The 18,246-nt window shown below is 43.9% G+C and overlaps 1 protein-coding gene across 1 annotated transcript in view; it reads right to left on the bottom strand.

Moving 5' to 3' along the window:
* KCNB2 (potassium voltage-gated channel subfamily B member 2) overlaps window positions 1-18,246 on the bottom strand; it is a 352,283-nt gene that overhangs the window by 109,948 nt on the left and 224,089 nt on the right. The gene's annotated exons all lie outside the window — the stretch shown is intronic.

Below are 18,246 nucleotides of genomic sequence, written 5' to 3'. Positions count from 1 at the left end.
ATCTGCACAAGGGATGGACAGGTCCTGTGGGATCCATGCCTGGTTCATTTTTATGAACGTCAGCTTGTCCACATTGGCTGTAGACAGGCGGCTGCGTTTGTCTGTAATGACGCCCCCTGCCGAGCTGAATACACGTTCAGACAAAACGCTGGCCGCTGGGCAGGCCAGCACCTCCAAAGGCTAGCTCTGGCCACATGGACAATTTGGAGACCCAGAAGTTGAATGGGGCCGAACCATCAGTCAGTACGTGGAGGGGTGTGCACATGTACTGTTCCACCATGTTAGTGAAATGTTGCCTCCTGCTAACACGTTCCGTATCAGGTGGTGGTGCAGTTAGCGGTGGCGTGTTGACAAAACTTTTCCACATCTCTGCCATGCTAACCCTGCCCTCAGAGGAGCTGGCCGTGACACAGCTGCGTTGGCGACCTCTTGCTCCTCCTCTGCCTTCCCCTTGGGCTTCCACTTGTTCCCGTGACATTTGGGAATGCTCTCAGTAGCGCGTCTACCAATGTGCGCTTGTACTCGCGCATCTCCCCATCACGATCCAGTGCAGGAAGTAAGGTGGGCACATTGTCTTTGTACCGTGGATCCAGCAGGGTGGCAACCCAGTAGTCCGCACACGTTAAAATGTGGGCAACTCTGCTGTCGTTGCGCAGGCACTGCAGCATGTAGTCGCTCATGTGTGCCAGGCTGCCCAGAGGTCTGTGGGAGGCGTATCGTCATCGTCCTGCGTTTCCCCCCAGCCTCGCACCAGTGATTGGCCCGAGCTGCGTTGGGTGCCACCCCGCTGTGAACATGCTTCATCCTCATCCTCCTCCACCTCCTCCTCAGCCTCGTCCTCCAGTAGTGGGCCCTGGCTGGCCACATTTGTACCTGGCCTCTGCTGTTGCAAAAAAACTCCCTCTGAGTCACTTCGAAGAGACTGGCCTGAAAGTGCTAAAAATGACCCCTCTTGCTCCTCCTCCTGGGCCACCTCCTCTTCCATCATCGCCCTAAGTGTTTTCTCAAGGAGACATAGAAGTGGTATTGTAACGCTGATAACGGCGTCATCGCCACTGGCCATGTTGGTGGAGTACTCGAAACAGCGCAACAGGGCACACAGGTCTCGCATGGAGGCCCAGTGATTGGTGGTGAAGTGGCGCTATTCCGCAGTGCGACTGACCCGTGCGTGCTGCAGCTGAAACTCCACTATGGCCTGCTGCTGCTCGCACAGTCTGTCCAGCACGTGCAAGGTGGAGTTCCACCTGGTGGGCACGTCGCATATGAGGCGGTGAGCGAGAAGGCCGAAGTTACGCTGTAGTGCAGACAGGCGAGCAGCGGCAGGATGTGAACGCCGGAAGCGCGAACAGACGGCCCGCACTTTATGCAGCAGCTCTGACATGTTGGGGTAGTTGTGAATGAACTTCTGCACCACCAAATTCAGCACATGCGCTGTCAAACCGGCTTGTCCCAGAGCTGCAACGAGATTTCGCCCATTATCGCACACCACCAGGCCGGGCTTGAGGCTCACCGGCAGCAACCACTCGTCGGTCTGTTGTTCTATACCCCGCCACAACTCCTGTGCGGTGTGGGGCCTGTCCCCCAAACATATGAGTTTCAGAATGGCCTGCTGACGTTTACCCCGGGCTGTGCTGAAGTTGGTGGTGAAGGTGTGTGGCTCACTGGATGAGCAGGTGGAAGAAGAGGAGGAGGAAGCCGAGTAGGAGGAGGAGGCAAAGAATGTTGCCCTGCGATCCTTGGCGGCGGAAGGACGTGCGCCAAACAGCTTTCCGCCTGGGGCCCAGCCGCCACTACATTTACCCAGTGTGCAGTTAGGGAGATATAGCGTCCCTGGCCGTGCTTACTGGTCCACGTATCTGTGGTTAGGTGGACCTTGCCACAGATGGCGTTGCGCAGTGAACACTTGACTTTATCGGATACTTGGTCGTGCAGGGAAGGCACGGCTCTCTTGGAGAAGTAGTGGCGGCTGGGAACAACATACTGTGGGACAGCAAGCGACATGAGCTGTTTGAAGCTGTCTGTGTCCACCAGCCTGAATGACAGCATTTCATAGGCCAGTAGTTTAGAAATGCTGGCATTCAGGCCAGAGTTCGAGGGTGGCTAGGTGAGAATTTACGCTTTCTCTCAAATGTTTGTGAGATGGAGAGCTGAACGCTGCCGTGTGACATGGTTGAGATGCTTGGTGACGGAGGTGGTGGTGTTGGTGGTACATCCTCTGTTTGCTGGGCGGCAGGTGCCAACGTTCCTCCAGAGGCGGAGGAAGAGGCTGAGGCGGCAGCAGCAGAAGAGGTAGCAGGGGGAGCCTGAGTGACTTCCTTGTTTTTAAGGTGTTTACTCCACTGCAGTTCATGCTTTGCATGCAGGTGCCTGGTCATGCAGGTTGTGCTAAGGTTCAGAACGTTAATGCCTCGCTTCAGGCTCTGATGGCACAGTGTGCAAACCACTCGGGTCTTGTCAGCACATTGTTTGAAGAAGTGCCATGCCAGGGAACTCATTGAAGTTGCCTTTGGGGTGCTCGGTCCCAGATGGCGGCGGTCAGTAGCAGGCGGAGTCTCTTGGCGGCGGGTGTTCTGCTTTTGCCCACTGCTCCCTCTTTTGCTACGCTGTTGGCTTGGTCTCACCACTGCCTCTTCCTCCGAACTGTGAAAGTCAGTGGCACGACCTTCATTCCATGTAGGGTCTAGGACCTCATCGTCCCCTGCATCGTCTTCCACCTAGTCTTCCTCCCTGACCTCCTGTTCAGTCTGCACACTGCAGAAAGACGCAGCAGTTGGCACCTGTGTTTCGTCATCAGAGACGTGCTGAGGTGGTATTCCCATGTCCTCATCATCAGGAAACATAAGTGGTTGTGCGTCAGTGCATTCTATGTCTTCCACCGCTGGGGAAGGGCTAAGTGGATGCCCTTGGGAAACCCTGCCAGCAGAGTCTTCAAACAGCATAAGAGACTGCTGCATAACTTGAGGCTCAGACAGTTTCCCTGGTATGCATGGGGGTGATGTGACAGACAGATGGGCTTGGTTTTCAGGCGCCATCTGTGCGCTTTCTGCAGAAGACTGGGTGGGAGATAATGTGAACGTGCTGGATCCACTGTCGGCCACCCAATTGACTAATGCCTGTACCTGCTCAGGCCTTACCATCCTTAGAACGGCATTGGGCCCCACCAAATATCGCTGTAAATTCTGGCGGCTACTGGGACCTGAGGTAGTTGGTCCACTAGGACGTGTGGCTGTGGCAGAGCGGCCACGTCCTCTCCCAGCACCAGAGGGTCCACTAACACCACCACGACCATGTCCGCATCCCTTACTAGATGTTTTCCTCATTGTTACCGTTCACCACAATAAGAAAAAAATTATTTGGCCCAATGTATTGAATTCAAATTCAGGCCTTTTTTTACAGACACCTAACACTATCTGGCTATCTATTTAGGTACCGTATTACACTAATACAGGCACAGCAGTAACGACAGATTTAGCTGAATATTAATTGTAGGCCTATTATTTAGGCGCTGGGTGACAGGTATACGTTTACGGACAGAATTAGACTGGGATATGCACAGTAGCGTGTGTGTGAAGTTATTGAGAATGACCCTATCCGCACCTTCAATCTAATATACCCTTTTATGGATAGATTTAAAGTTGGCCTGATACAGCAGAAACCACTTATTTAGGGAATTGCTAAGTTGGGAATTGTATTTCAACCCAGAACAAAAACTGTGCTTTGGCGGACACTAAATGAATTGACCAGCCACAGCAATAAACACAGATTTAGCAGAATATACATTTTAGGCCTATTATTTAGGCGCTGGATGACAGGTATACGCTTACGGACAGAATTAAACTTGGAAATGCACGGTAGCGTGTGAAGTTATTGAGGATGACCCTATCAGCACCTTCAATCTAATATACCCTTTTATGGATCGATTTAAAGTTGGCCTGATACAGCAGAAACCACTTATTTAGGGAATTGCTAAGTTGGGAATTGTATTTCAACCCAGAACAAAAATATATCCTTTGCCAGACAGCAGACAGTATTACAATTGGCTAGCCACAGCTGAAACACCAGATTTAGGGTACTGCTATTTTGGCAATTGTATTTCACCCCTCAATAAAATAGCAAGCACAGCCAAGCCCCTGATGTAGGATATAGCAAAAAAAAACAAAAAAAAACACACTATTGATGGTTAAATGGACTTGGTGGCAGCTTGTGCTGGCGCACCACAAGACACAAAATGGCCGCCGATCACCCCAGAAAAAAGTGACTGAAAAACGCTCTGGGCAGCCTAAACACAGTGAGCAATTGAATAGCAGAAGATGAATGATTCACAGCTGTAGATCGATCACTTCATTAAGTGTTTTTGCTGAGTAAATCCCTGTCTAGTGCCTAATCTCGCCCTAACAGCAGCAGCTGCATCCTCTCCCTACACTGATCAGAGCAGAGTGACGTGCGGCGCTACGTGACTCCAGCTTAAATAGAGGCTGGGTCACATGCTGCACTGGCCAATCACAGCCATGCCAATAGTAGGCATGGCTGTGATGGCCTCTTGGGGCAAGTAGTATGACGCTTGTTGATTGGCTGCTTTGCAGCCTTTCAAAAAGCGCCAAGAAAGCGCCGAACACCGAACCCGGACTTTTACTAAAATGTTCGGGTCCGTGTCACGGACACCCCAAAATTCGGTACGAACCCGAACTATACAGTTCGGGTTCGCTCATCCCTAATGTTGAACTAAACAGATAACGATAGTAGAGGACTAAGAATAGACTAAAGCAAGTTATAAAAGAAGGATATAAAGGAAAAGGGACAAATGGAAGTACTGGGAGATGAGGATAATATCAAAAAGTTACAGCAAAGGATAAAGGTGATAATACAGAGATATAAGAGGAGAGTAATTAAATAAAGGTAAAGGATACCTTTGGGTCCAAGTAGTGCTCATGGGGCCTACAATAAAGAAAATAAGATAACATTTGTCACACTACACCACTAAATCACAACTAGTTGTACATAGTGAAAGTTTACATAAATTGAGATGGATGTATTAAAGGAGACTCTTAATTTCGTATTCCTTATTCATTCCCTTGGGAGTACGACTCTGTAACTTGCGGATCCAATATGCCTCTCTGAGTTTGAGTGTTTAGAGTCTATTGCCACCACTTCTTGGGGGATAAATGTGTTCAAGAACTTGAAATCTGAGTTGTGCGATGGTAAGTCTTGCTTCGTGGAAATGGAAGGGGATCGGCAGAAGTAGCTTCTGCCGTCTGATGGTTGACTTGTGCCGACATATTCTTTCCTTGATTTTTTGAGATGCTTCTCCTACATACGGCAGACCACAAGGGCATTTAATGAGGTAAATTGCATAATCAGAATCGCAGGTAAAGAAGTCCCGAATCGGTATTGATTTGCCTGTATGTGGGTGTGTAATGGCCGGACCCTTTTGGACGTTTGAACACTGAAAACAGTGGAGACATAGGAACGTACCTCTCTTTTGTCTCTGCAAAAGCATCTGTTTATGTAGAAGCTTTGATCTGCCCTCTCTAAGGGGGTCACGTAGCTTTTTGGGCCCAAGTTTGCACGGTAATACAGGGTTACTAAATTTAACCTTAGGATAAACCTTTTTGAGTAGTGGCCAATGGCCCCGGATGATGTTAAGGACTTTCCTTGCACTCGGATGGAATGTGTGGACAAAGGGGATACGTTTGTTCATGATCGTGGATTTTTGTCTGTTGTGTGAGGAAGGAATGAGAGTATATGATGGGTACCCCCCGACTCTGAATCGCTGTTTCATCTTTTCAATACAATGTTATCTAATCAGAGGGTCCTCTACTATAGTTTGTACCCTTTTGAATTGAGAGCCCGGAAGAGCTTTTTTTGTGGTGGGAGGATAGAAGCTGGAAAAATGTAGTAAATTGTTTCTGTCTGTGGGCTTGCGGTATAGATCTGTTCTTAGTTTACCTGAGGGATGTTTAACAACCAGTGAGTCAAGGAAATTTATGGAGAGTCGATCGTGATGGATGGTAAATTGCAACTCGGGATATATGGAGTTCAGGTAGGTGTGAAAATTTTATAGACTGTCTGGTGATCCTTTCCATACACAGAAGATGTCATCATGAAGAGTTGATGGGTATATACATAGGTCTCCTAAAAGTCTGTCACGTAACAATCAGTGTAGGGTGGGGCTACGTTAGACCCCATTGCAGTACTCTGTTTCTGTAAATAAAAGTTGTCCTGGAACATAAAGAAGTTATTACGAAATACTGTCTTGAGTAAGTCGAGACAGAAGAAGATTACCTCTTTGTGTAGTTCTGTGTTGTCTAGTAATCTCTTTACTGCAAGTAGGCCTTTCTCGTGCTGTATTGTGGTATACAAACTGGCCACATCCCAGGTAACTAGGATGGTGTCAGATGGTAGGGGGTCTGTTTGTCTGATGATTTGGAGTAAAGCTGTCGTATCGAGAAGAAATTACTTAGTTTTTCTGATCTGGGGTGTGAGGACCTTTTCAAGGAAGATGGATAGAGGGTATAAAATAGAATCGATGGAGGCCACTATAGGGCATCCTGGTGGATTGTGCAGGTTCTTGTAGATTTTGAGTAGGATATAGAATACAGGTGTTACTGGATAGGTTTGTGACAGAAAATCAACCGTGGAGTCGATGCCGTTTTTGGAATCATAGTGTTTAAGCATTTTGGTGATGTGAGTGTAGATGGTTAATGATGGGTTACTATTAAGTTTCTCATATATGGTAGTGTCATTTAGTTGACAATGGATTTCAGAAACGTATTGTGACTTATCCATGATGACCAAGGCTCCACCCTTGTTAAGCAGGTTTGAATACCAACTGTTTTGATTGTTTGAGAGAATTCAATGCGTGTCTTTCTATATTAGAAACATTATTTTGATATCTGTATCTCCCTTGGTTTATTTGTTTCCTGAATTGATCTATATCCCTCTGGATGAGGTTGATGAATGTTTCTACTGCCGGTTGTTTTTTTGGTGGCATTTAGGTACTTTTAGTGCGTGAACCCAGATCAATTGAGGAGATTAGAGGTCTGCTCTGTGATCTTGTGTTGTATGGTGTAGTTATATTAGAAAAATGCGCCTTAAGGCAAATATTTCTAAAAAACTGCTGCAGATCAAGGTCCAATTGGAATTTGTTAAGTGGGTAAGAAGGACAAAATCATAGGCCTTTTTGTAAAAGGTCGAGCTCAGGTGGGTTTAAAGTTACCAACGGAATGTTCACAACAAAGGACTGTGATGTGCTGCATGTGGGTTGTACCTGAGAGCGCGTGGTGATTGAGGAAGCTTGGTGCATTGGAGTTTCACCCTCTCTCCGGCCTCTTCGCGATCCTCTAGTTCTGTGTTGGTCGTTGTATCTTGCATGATGAATGAATTCATCACTTGAGCTTGTTCGTTGAAAATCAAGAGATGGCGCTCTTACTCCTGGCCGTGGACCATGGGCTGATGTATCTGGCCAGTTGTATACCCGGTTATTATTATAGTCCTCTGTATCTCTAAGAAAGTTCTTCCTTTTAGTAGCTTTAGTTTCCTTCCGACATTCTGTAAGCATGGAGGAGATCCTTTCTTGGAGATGTGTGTAGTCGTCTTTAGACATAACCCCTTGTAGTTGAACTTCGATTGAGTGGATGTTGTTCTTAGTATCAGAAATCGCTGTCTGTAGATACATGAGTATTAGGGTCATTATGTCAAAAGAACACTTTTTGAGGAGCTTTTTGAATTTTGTGCAGTATTCAGGATTTTCTTTGAAAAAAGTGGGAAGTGTGTGTATTTGCAAGCCCCGCGGAATTAGTCTAGTTTTTACATACTCCGCCAGTGTGACGCTATGTAATTTGTAGTTCTGTAGGCGTCTTGCTTCATGTTCCAGTTCCCTTTCTTGTAGTTCTGCCACAGGGGTCTGAAGGAATTAAACGGAAAGCATGACCTATGATAAGACTGTGGAAATCTCATCCTCTGCAAATGATAGATTATTATCAGTTATCGTAGTTCCAGGTGCGTATCCAAATTTGGGATGATTATATTAATTAAAAGTCTTTGTCGCACACTGTAGATTGTATTCTGTGCATAGGGTTCCCTCCGAGTATCCGTAATTATAGATCACAGCAGATTTTTGTCTTGATCGATATATTTTTCTTTTTATTTCAGAAAAACAGGAAAAACGGCAATCTGTTTAGTTCAACATTTTATACTGGGTTCCTCTCACTGCAATAACTTGCGCTCCACCTCCGGAGAACTTCCGGTTGGTGGAACGCAACTTCCGGCCGCCGTGCGTTCCAGGCTCAGATCCACTTTGTTAAAAGCGCATGCCGACCGCACCTTCTAGCCGCCTAGTACGAATCAGCTACACGCTCTCTCCTCCTATTTAAGGGCACCTATTTAAGGGCACATTAACCTCTGTGCACCGTTACCCTTCTGGTGCTGACTAGCACTCCTACTATAAGTGTAGAACACTTTTCTGACCTTCTACCTAACTGGTAAGTCCAAGATATTGCAGTTGGGCCTCCTGACTGATGCTACTTCAGTTGGTGTGTGACACTATTCTGGTTAGATGTCTCTTTCAGACAGGTTTAACTTTACCTTGATGTCACCTCATTCTGAGGCACAAACACTATGCTTGTTCTTTTGTGATGTGAATCCACATATGAGATACGGTTCCCATGTACACATTAGGTTATCCATATGACATTTCCTTTATACCTGTGGAATAACTTCCTGTTTATACCTTAATATGCCCTCTGACTTTTGAACGAGTAAGATATCACATTATACGGACACCACAGTGGAAATCGTGGATCTGTATGGAGAACTGTGGATACATCTATATGGTTGCTTTCATTTATTTTTGTGGATTTTCTGTAGTACATCATTGTATGGATTCTATGTTCTTTTCTTATTTTTCTTTATTTACTATTATTATTCTTGTTTAGTTATTATTTTTGTTCTTTTTGCACTATAGTGTCTGATGAAGGCCTGCGAGCCGAAAACATTTACACATATTGCCGCCTTTCCTGTTTTTTTCTGAAATAAAAAGAAAAATATATTGATCAAGACAAAAATCTGCTGTGATCTATAATTATGGATACTTGGGGTGGGAACCCTATGCACAGCATACAATCTACAGTGTGCGACAAAGACTTTTAATTAATATAATCATCCCAAATTTGGATACGCACCTGGAACTACAATGACTGATAATACTCTATCATTTGCAGAGGATGAGATCTCTATAGTCTTATCACAGGTCATGCTTTCCTGTGAATTCCTTCAAACCCCTGCGGCAGAACTTCAAGCAAGGGAACTGGAACGTGAAGCAAGACGCCTACAGAACTACGAATTACATAGCCTCAGTATGTAAAAACAAGACAAATTCCACAGGGCTTGCAAATATACACACTTCCCACTTTTTTCAAAGAAAATCCTGAATACTGCACCAAATTTGAACAGATCCTCAACAAGTGTTCTTTTGACATAATGACCCTAACACTCATGTATCTACAGACAGCGATTTCTGATACTAAGAACAACATCCACTTAATCAAAGTTCAACTACAAGGGGTTATGTCTAAGGACAACTACACACATCTCCAAGAAAGGAACTGAAGCTACTAAAAGGAAGAAATTCCTTAGAGATACAGAGGACTAATATAATAACCGGGTATACAACTGGCCAGATAAATCAGCCCGTGGTCCACGGCCGGGAGGAAGATCGCCATCTCTTGATTCTCAACGAACAACCTCAAGTGATGAATTCACTCACCGCGCAAGATACAACAACCAACGCAGAACTAGAGGATCGCAAAGAGGCCGGAGAGGGGGCGAAACTCCAATGCAACAAGCTTCCTCAATCACCAAGCGTTCTCAGGTAAACCCACATGCAGCACGTCACAGTCCCTTGTTGTGAACATTTCGTCGGTTACTTTAAACCCACCTGAGCTTGACCTTTTACAAAAAGGCTTATCATTTTGTCCCTCTTACCCACTTAACAAATTCCAATTGGACCTTGATCTACAGCATTTTTTTTTTTTTATATTCGGCACATTTTTCTAATATAACTACACCATACAACACAAGATCACAGAGCAGACCTCTAATCTCTTCAAGTGATCTGGGTTTACGCACTAAAAGTACCTACATGCCACCAAAAATCCTACCGGCAGTAGAAACATTCTTCAACCTCATCCAGAGGGATATAGATCAATTCAGGAAAAAAATAAACCAAGGGAGATACAGATATCAAAATAATGTTTCTAATCTAGAAAGACACGCATTAAATTCTCTCAAACAATCAAAACAGTTGGTATTCAAATCTGCTGACAAGTTCTTTTTGTTCTTCATCATGGATAAGTCACAATACGTTTCTGAAATCCATCGTCAACTAAATGATACTACCATATATGAGAAACTTAATAGTAACCCATCATTAACCATCTCTACCCACATCACCAAAATGCTTAAACACTATCATTCCAAAGATTTCATTGACGACTCCACGGTTGATTTTCTGTCACAAACATATCCAGTAACACCTGTATTCTATATCCTACCCAAAATCCACAAGAACCTGCACAATCCACCGGGATGCCCCATAGTGTCCTCCACCGATTCTATTTTATACCCTCTAGCCAGCTTCCTTGAAACGGTACTCACACCCCAGATCAGAAAAACTAAGTAATTTCTTCTGGATACGACATCTTTCCTCCAAATCAGACAACAGACCCTCTACCATCTGACACCATCCTAGTTACCTGGGATGTGGCCAGTTTGTATACCTCTATACAGCACGAGAAAGGCCTACTTGCAGTAAAGAGATTACTAGACAACACGGAACTGCACAAAGAGGTAATCTCCTTCTGTCTCAACTTACTCGAGACAGTACTTCGTAATAGCTTCTTTATGTTCTAGGACAACTTTTATTTACAGAAACTGGGTACTGCAATGGGGTCTAACGTAGCCCCTCCCTATGCTAATTGTTACATGACAGACTTTGAGGAGACCTATGTATATACCCATCAACTCTTCATAACTCATACCATCATTTGGAAGAGGTACATTGATGACATCTTCTGTATATGGAAAGGATCACCAGACAGTCTATTCAATTTTCACACCTACCTGAACTCCATATATCCCAAGTTGCAATTTACCATCCATCACGATCAATTTTCCATCAATTTCCTTGACATACTAGTTGTTAAACATACAATAGAACACAATAGATCACATCGTATCAAAGAGATGAAACAGCAATTCAGAGACAGGGGGTACCCATTATATACTCTCCTTCCTCACACAACAGACCAAAATCCAAACGTATCCCTTTTGTCCACACATTCCATCAAAGTGCAAGGAAAGTCCTTAACATCATCTGGGGCCACTACTCTCTTAGTCTTATCCTAAGGTTGAGGAATTTAGTAACCCTGGATTACCTTGCAACCGTAGGCCTAAAAACCTACGTGACCTTCTAGTGAGGGCAGATGAGGGCTCAAAGCTTCTACATAAACATATGCTTTTGCAGACACAAAAGAGAGGTACGTTCCCATGTCTCCACTGTTTTCAGTGTTCAAACGTCCAAAAGGGTCCAGCCATTACACACCCACATACGGGCAAATCAATACTGATTCGGCACTTTACCAGCGATTCTGATTGCGCAATTTACCTCATTAAATGCCCTTGCCGATCCCCTTCCATTTCCACGAAGCAAGACATAGAATCGCACAACTCAGATTTCAAGTTATTGAACACATTCATCCCCCAAGAAGTGGTGGCAATAGACTCTAAACACTCAAACTCAGAGAGGCATATTGGATCCACAAGTTACAGAGTCTTACTCCCAAGGGAATCAATAAGGAATACGAAATTAGAGTCTCCTTTAATACATCCATCTCAATTTATGTAAACTTTCACTATGTACAACTAGTGATCTAGTTGTGTAGTGTGACTCATTTTATCTTATTTTCTTTATTGTAGGCCCCATGAGCACTACTTGGACCCAGTGCCACACAAAGGTATCCTTTATCTTTATTTAATTACTCTCCCCTTATTTATCTGTATTCTCACCTTTATCCTTTGCTGTAACTTTTTATCATTCTCATCTCAGAGTACTTCCATTTGTCCCTTTTCCTTCATCTCCTTCTTTTACAACTTGCTTTAGTCTGTTCTTAGTCCTCTACCATCATTATCGGTTTAGTTCAACATCTTATACTGGGTTCCTCTCACTGCAGTTCACTTGAGCTCCACCTCTGGACAACTTCCGGCTGGTGGAACTCAACTTCCGGCCACCGTGCGTTCCAGGCTCAGATCCACTTCCGGTGTTAAAAGCGCATGCCGACCGCACCTTCTAGGCGCCTAGTATGAATCAGTTACACGCTCTCTCCTCCTATTTAAGGGCACCCACCATTAGCCTCTGTGCACCGCTACCCTTCTGGTGCTGACTAGCACCCCTACCATAGGTGTACATCACTTCTCTTACCTTCTACCTAACATTGGCACAGGTAAGTCCAGGATAGTGCAGTCGGGCCTCCTGACTGATGCAATTTCATTTGGTGTGACGCTATTGTGGCTAGATGTCTCTTTCAGACAGGCTTAACTTTACCTTGATGTCACCTCATTCTGAGGCAAAAACACTATGCTTGTTCTTTCGTGACTCCATTTAGGAGATACGGTTCCGATGTACACATTAGGTTATCCATATGACATTTCCTTTATACCTGTGGAATAACTTCCCGTTTATACCATAATACGCTAGCAGATATAGGGCTTATTTCCCTCTGACTTGAACAACTAAGATATCACAACATATGGACACCACAGCGGAAATCGTGGATCTGTATCGAGAACTGTGGATACAACTGTATGGTTGATTTCATTTATTTTTGCGGATTTTCTGTAGTACATCAGTCATTGTACGGATTCTCTGTTCTTTTCTTATTTTTCTTTATTTACTATTATGATTCTTGTTTAGTTATAATTTAGTTATAATTTTTTTGTTTTTGCACTATAGTATCTGATGAAGGCCTGCGAGCCGAAAACTTTTACACATATTGCAGCTTTTCCTGTTTTTCTGAAATAAAAAGAAAAATATATTGAAGAGCATACAATCTACAGTGTGCGACAAAGACTTTGAATTAATATATTTGGTTTTAGCTGGCAGATAACATTTTTGGTGACACATTTCCTTTAATAAATGAAAAAAAGCATCTGAAAAAAAAACAGGATTTTTGCTTTCATCTAGTTTGGTTTTTTTCCACTCATTTGGTGGTGTGAGACCCACAAAAGACACCTGAGGAAACACCGCCAACAATGATTGGAAGGCAGTGTCAATTTAGCTTTCCTGATTCTTTCCTTTGCCACGGACATTGCCAATGAGGAGTGAGTGCCCAGTCATGGCTAGTCTCATCACACTTGCTATTTGATGGTAGGTACTGGTGAAGGACTTCCTTCTATAATGACACTGCAATGTTACATGGTAGCAAAAAAGGGAGAGGAAGATCAGAACAAGACTCATCGAAAAGTGAAAGGGAGGGTAAACAAGCTTCAGTCCCTTCTGTCCTGGTTGGCATTACTAAATCACATAATGGCCACCTTGTGCCATTCACTGCACTTGTTCTGCTGCAGAATATGTTGGAGCTACATAAATAAAGATCATTATTATTATGTATGCTACGAGACCCTCTTTCTTTTTGGTAGTCCAGTGTCAATGCTGCAACCAGCAACTGGCTGATGTGGTCATATGTCTTGTGGTTACATCACTATAGAGCAGTAGTGCACCTTCAGTGGAGGTAGACCAAACTACTGCTAAAAGGCCCAGGATAAGGGGGGCCCAACAAGGAACTACCTCTTTTCCTACATTTTCAAGCAGCTGTCCCTAGGGGGGAGTTCAATGCAAAGAGCTTATTTCAGTTTCCAGTCCTGTTCAACTGGAAAAACTCCTATTCAATAAGTTTCACCCTAGTGGTGGCTGCAGGCAGCCAACTTTATAATTGAAGCAAAGCAGATTTATTAATGTTTTGCCAGTTGTCTAGCATAAATACATTGAGAAATATGGTGTTCAGAATGAGCATCTGTTCCACTTTTTTCAGACATGGAAGTCGGATAAAGTGGTGGAGAGCCAAATTTTTATTACAATTTTTTAAAATTAAATTAAAATTGCCTATGCTTAATAAAAAAGTAAATTTCTCAGAAATCTGTGGAGTTGCACTTTACTGGGAAACTGGGTGGGGCAGGGAGGCATAACATTTTTTGCTATGAAGCACTATGAGATCTGTGTACGCCCCTGCTATAGAGTATACATCAACATGGCCAAGGGACAAAAATAAGTACAGTGGTGGCATAGACGAACTGTCAAGGTATGTACATTATTATTTTCCCTGCAGTTATATTGGAAAATGCCCTTAAAGGAATTCCATTGAAATAAAATGCAACTACTGTATAAGGCTAGGTTCACCCTAGTGTAAAAATCCGGCAGAGGAACAGCCTGCTGGACTTCATCGAATCCAGCATAGCCAGGAAGGGCTAGAGTACCGCCAGGCCCCATGGACTTTATAGGGACCCGGCATTACTGCTTGCACCAGTTTTTGTCCACCCAAATCTCAACAGTAATGCCGGAAACGGACCAGATCCCTTCTGGGTCCCATTATAGCCATTGGGTTCCAGCAGGGAAAGGCAATATCTGGCTATGAAGTCTGGAAGGCTGTTCCTCTGCCGGGACAGACTGCCGAATGATTTTTTTAACGCTAGTGTGAACTTGGCCTAACAGATATTAAGCATGTAGCCCAGTAAACAAAAAATATACCAATGTCTTCAGTTCATGCTGCATATACTTATTTAAGTTGTTTCCTATATGGTACTTTTGACAGATAATGATATTAGGCATCTTGAGCTAGTTTTTAAAGGATTTAACACAGTAATATCAGCAATCATCATTTACTACATCGAACATAAGTGCCATCTACTCTGAAAAGCCATTTTCTGTTTAACTTCTTAGTGTTTACCGGTAGGCTGGAGGGTTTGCCTGCCTAATGGGCCTGTAACTGCTTTATAAATTATTAACACATTTTTAATTGTGTGTTGCTTGGTGCCGTAGGATGAGGCTTTCACATCTTTATTAAAGTTGATTCCAGAAAGCTGAAGATCATGCTAATGTGTTCTGTCATTGTATTACTCATCCTATAGAAAGCATAAAATGGTATTATATATTTTTTGGGCACGGGGCAGAATTAGGGTACTTTCACACTTGTGTTGTTTGACTCCGGCAGGCAGTTCTGTTGCCTGAACTGCCTGCCTGATCAGGCAAACTGTATGCAAACACATGTAATTTTTTCTGACTAATCAGGCATTTTTCAGACTGATCAGTCTGAAAAATGCCTGATCAGACTGAAAAATGCATTGCAATACCTGATCCGTTTTTCCGGTGTCATCAGGCAAAACGGATCAGGTATTTATTTTTTTCTCATTTTTAGAGGATTTTAGAGGAATTCCGGTATTTTGAATGCACTAATACATTCCTATGGAAAAAAATGCTGGATCAGGCATTCAGGCAAGTCTTCAGTTTTTTTCGCCGGTTTTCTCTTTTGCCTGATCAGTCAAAATGACTGAACTGAAGACATCCTGATGCATCCTGAACGGATTACTCTCCATTCAGATTGCATGGGGATATGCCTGATCAATTATTTTCCGGTATAGAGCCCCTGTGACGGAACTCTATGCCAGAAAAGAAAAACGCTAGTGTGAAAGTAGCCTTATAATAATACTTCAGGGGTGTGGAATTCCTATCGCCCGACGCCCGGGACATGCAGTTCCAGGCGCCGGGCAGGTAGTTTGTGCAGGCAGCTTAGCCCTGCGGGCAAGTAGCAGGGCTAGGGTTGCGCCGTGTTTTCCTCTAATACACAGCCCCGTGCAGCAAGTCCGGGCTGCTTACCGCAGTGTTCACAGACAATGCAGACAGAGACGCTCACCTCACGCTGGCAGCAGGGAGCCTGAGGGAGGGATGGGGAGGAGCGTAATATGATCTTAGAGTGGAAGCTGGCTTCTGCCAGCCCCACCCCTCCCCGCCCACCAACCAATCACCGACCAGAGCTGAGGGGGCAGGGCAAGCACACTGGCAGCTCTCTGAATCGAGTCGTCTGAGTCACACAAGTGCAGGGAGTCTAAGAATAGAAAGGAATCGAATGAGTCACAAGTTAAAAGAATCTAAAGATCCAACTTAGTTTGTGACTCATTCGATTCATTGAGTTAAAAGAGCCGTGAGTGAGAGTGTAGAGCAGTTTACACTGAGGCTGAGGCTGCTTTTGTTGCAGCAGTGATAAGATTAAGGGACAGGAGCAGAGAGATAAGAGAAGGGACAGATGACACAGAGTTTAGATTACAGGTAGAATTAAATTAACCCTTTAGAATCAAATTGGCTTCTCAGGAGATATATGTTAAAGGCATCTCATTCAGTAGCTATATAACCAAGGGTGGGTTCACAACACCTTTATGGATTCCGTTATGGCTTTCCGTTATAAAAGGGTTATAACAGAAAATAACGTAATCCATAAAATGGAATGCAAAACGGAAACCTTTAAGAGGCATTCCGTTTTGCTTTCCGTCATCGCAAAAGTCTATGGAAATCATAACAGATCCGTCTGGGTCCTGTCGTGTCGACAGGACTTAGTTTTCCGTCTTGCATAACTGGACCCAGACGGATCCATTTTGATTTGCATAGACTTCTATTAGGACGGAAAGCAAATGGAATGCCTTTTAAAGCCTTCCATTTTGCTTTACGCCATAAGTCTATTGTCCTCCTGTCCTGAGTCCTGCTGTCCGACGTCAGCCTCAGCTTCCCTTTACTATAATAAATCACTCTTCCTGACTCACTCAATACTAATCAGAGTTCAGAGAGCTGAAGCGCCGACTGCACTGAGTCAGCAGCAGCAAGTGAATCGAATGTGTATAGCATCTGCGCATGCGCACCTAGAGTCTTCGGTTCACTTGCGAGTCAGCTCAGCAGTCTGACTCACCAAGTGAACCGAAGATCCGATTCATGAATCAGTTCATTTGAATGAGCTGATTCAAATGAACCGATTCACCTAAAAGATCCGAACTTCCCATCACTAGTTATCAGCGCTCCTGTGCATGCCGGAAGTCGGGCGCCACGGGCCGGAAGTCAGCTCCCAGCGGAGGCACACGTTAGTCAGGCCGCCGCTCTGCTTCTTCTCCCTGGCATTGAAGTGTCAATAGGAGTGCTGCCAGGTTCCAACTTCCAGCCACTCACCCTCCATGAATAGGGGGGGACGGGGGGGGGACTTCCCCATACTGGCATGTACATCAAGGGGATTCACTGCCCCAGTATGGCATGAACATTAAAGGGATTCACTTAAATATGGTTTTGATTTAAAATTACTTTTTGCATCAGGACAAGTAGATTGTCATGAGGGACAAGTAGATTGAGACCCCGCTTTAGTCCTTCGACAAGTAGTTTTTTATTTTAATTTCCACACCCCTGATACTTGTTAACTGAGTGGGGTTTCAATTGATAATCTTGCCACTGTAGATTAGACTTTTATTAATCCATCAGTAGCCTGAGTTTTTTTATTACGCCAGCAGCAAATAAAAATAGTTCTATGTGATACCATCATCTTTGGAGCCTGTACATATGTAGGGCATAGGGTTAAGGAGAGTATTTAACATATATAAAATAAATTATTAATATATAAATATATAATCTCGTAACTTGAAATTAGTAGCATGCTATAAGGCTCATAGAATTTGGGGTTTTCCAGTCCATTCCCGATGGCGTTTATAACCTTATTCTCTCCATAGGCACCACAGTATTATCAGGAAGGAAAAACTTGCCTAATGGTTCGAAATTAAGAATTAGATTCTAGATTAATCAAATTTCTCTTGCTTTAAGCCAAATCCAAATCTTTTGTGACTGGATTTGGGCAAATCTTTAAAAATGGCGGCCACCATTTTACAGGTCAGAAGAAGACATCTGCTACCAAAAAGAAATAATTTGTGGACTGTGTTTTAATCCAACAAGGGGCTTTCATCCGTTTATTCAAAGTCATATACTGTATATCACTGTCACTTTGACATTACTAGTGCTGTCTTGGAGTTAAAGAATTTGAAAAGGGTTGGATACAGTCCTAGGAGACTTATCTAAGCACTTTGTATAACACTAAGCAGAGGGTTATACAAGACAAGACTTATCTAAGCACTTTCGTACCCAAATAATCTGCCAACTGATTCATTGCAATATGA

Source organism: Bufo gargarizans, chromosome 5 (genome assembly GCF_014858855.1).
Source record: "Bufo gargarizans isolate SCDJY-AF-19 chromosome 5, ASM1485885v1, whole genome shotgun sequence".
In the NCBI taxonomy this organism is placed as follows: domain Eukaryota; kingdom Metazoa; phylum Chordata; class Amphibia; order Anura; family Bufonidae; genus Bufo; species Bufo gargarizans.
Note: the sequence above shows the minus strand (reverse complement) of the source record. Positions and strands in the feature narration are given on the sequence as shown.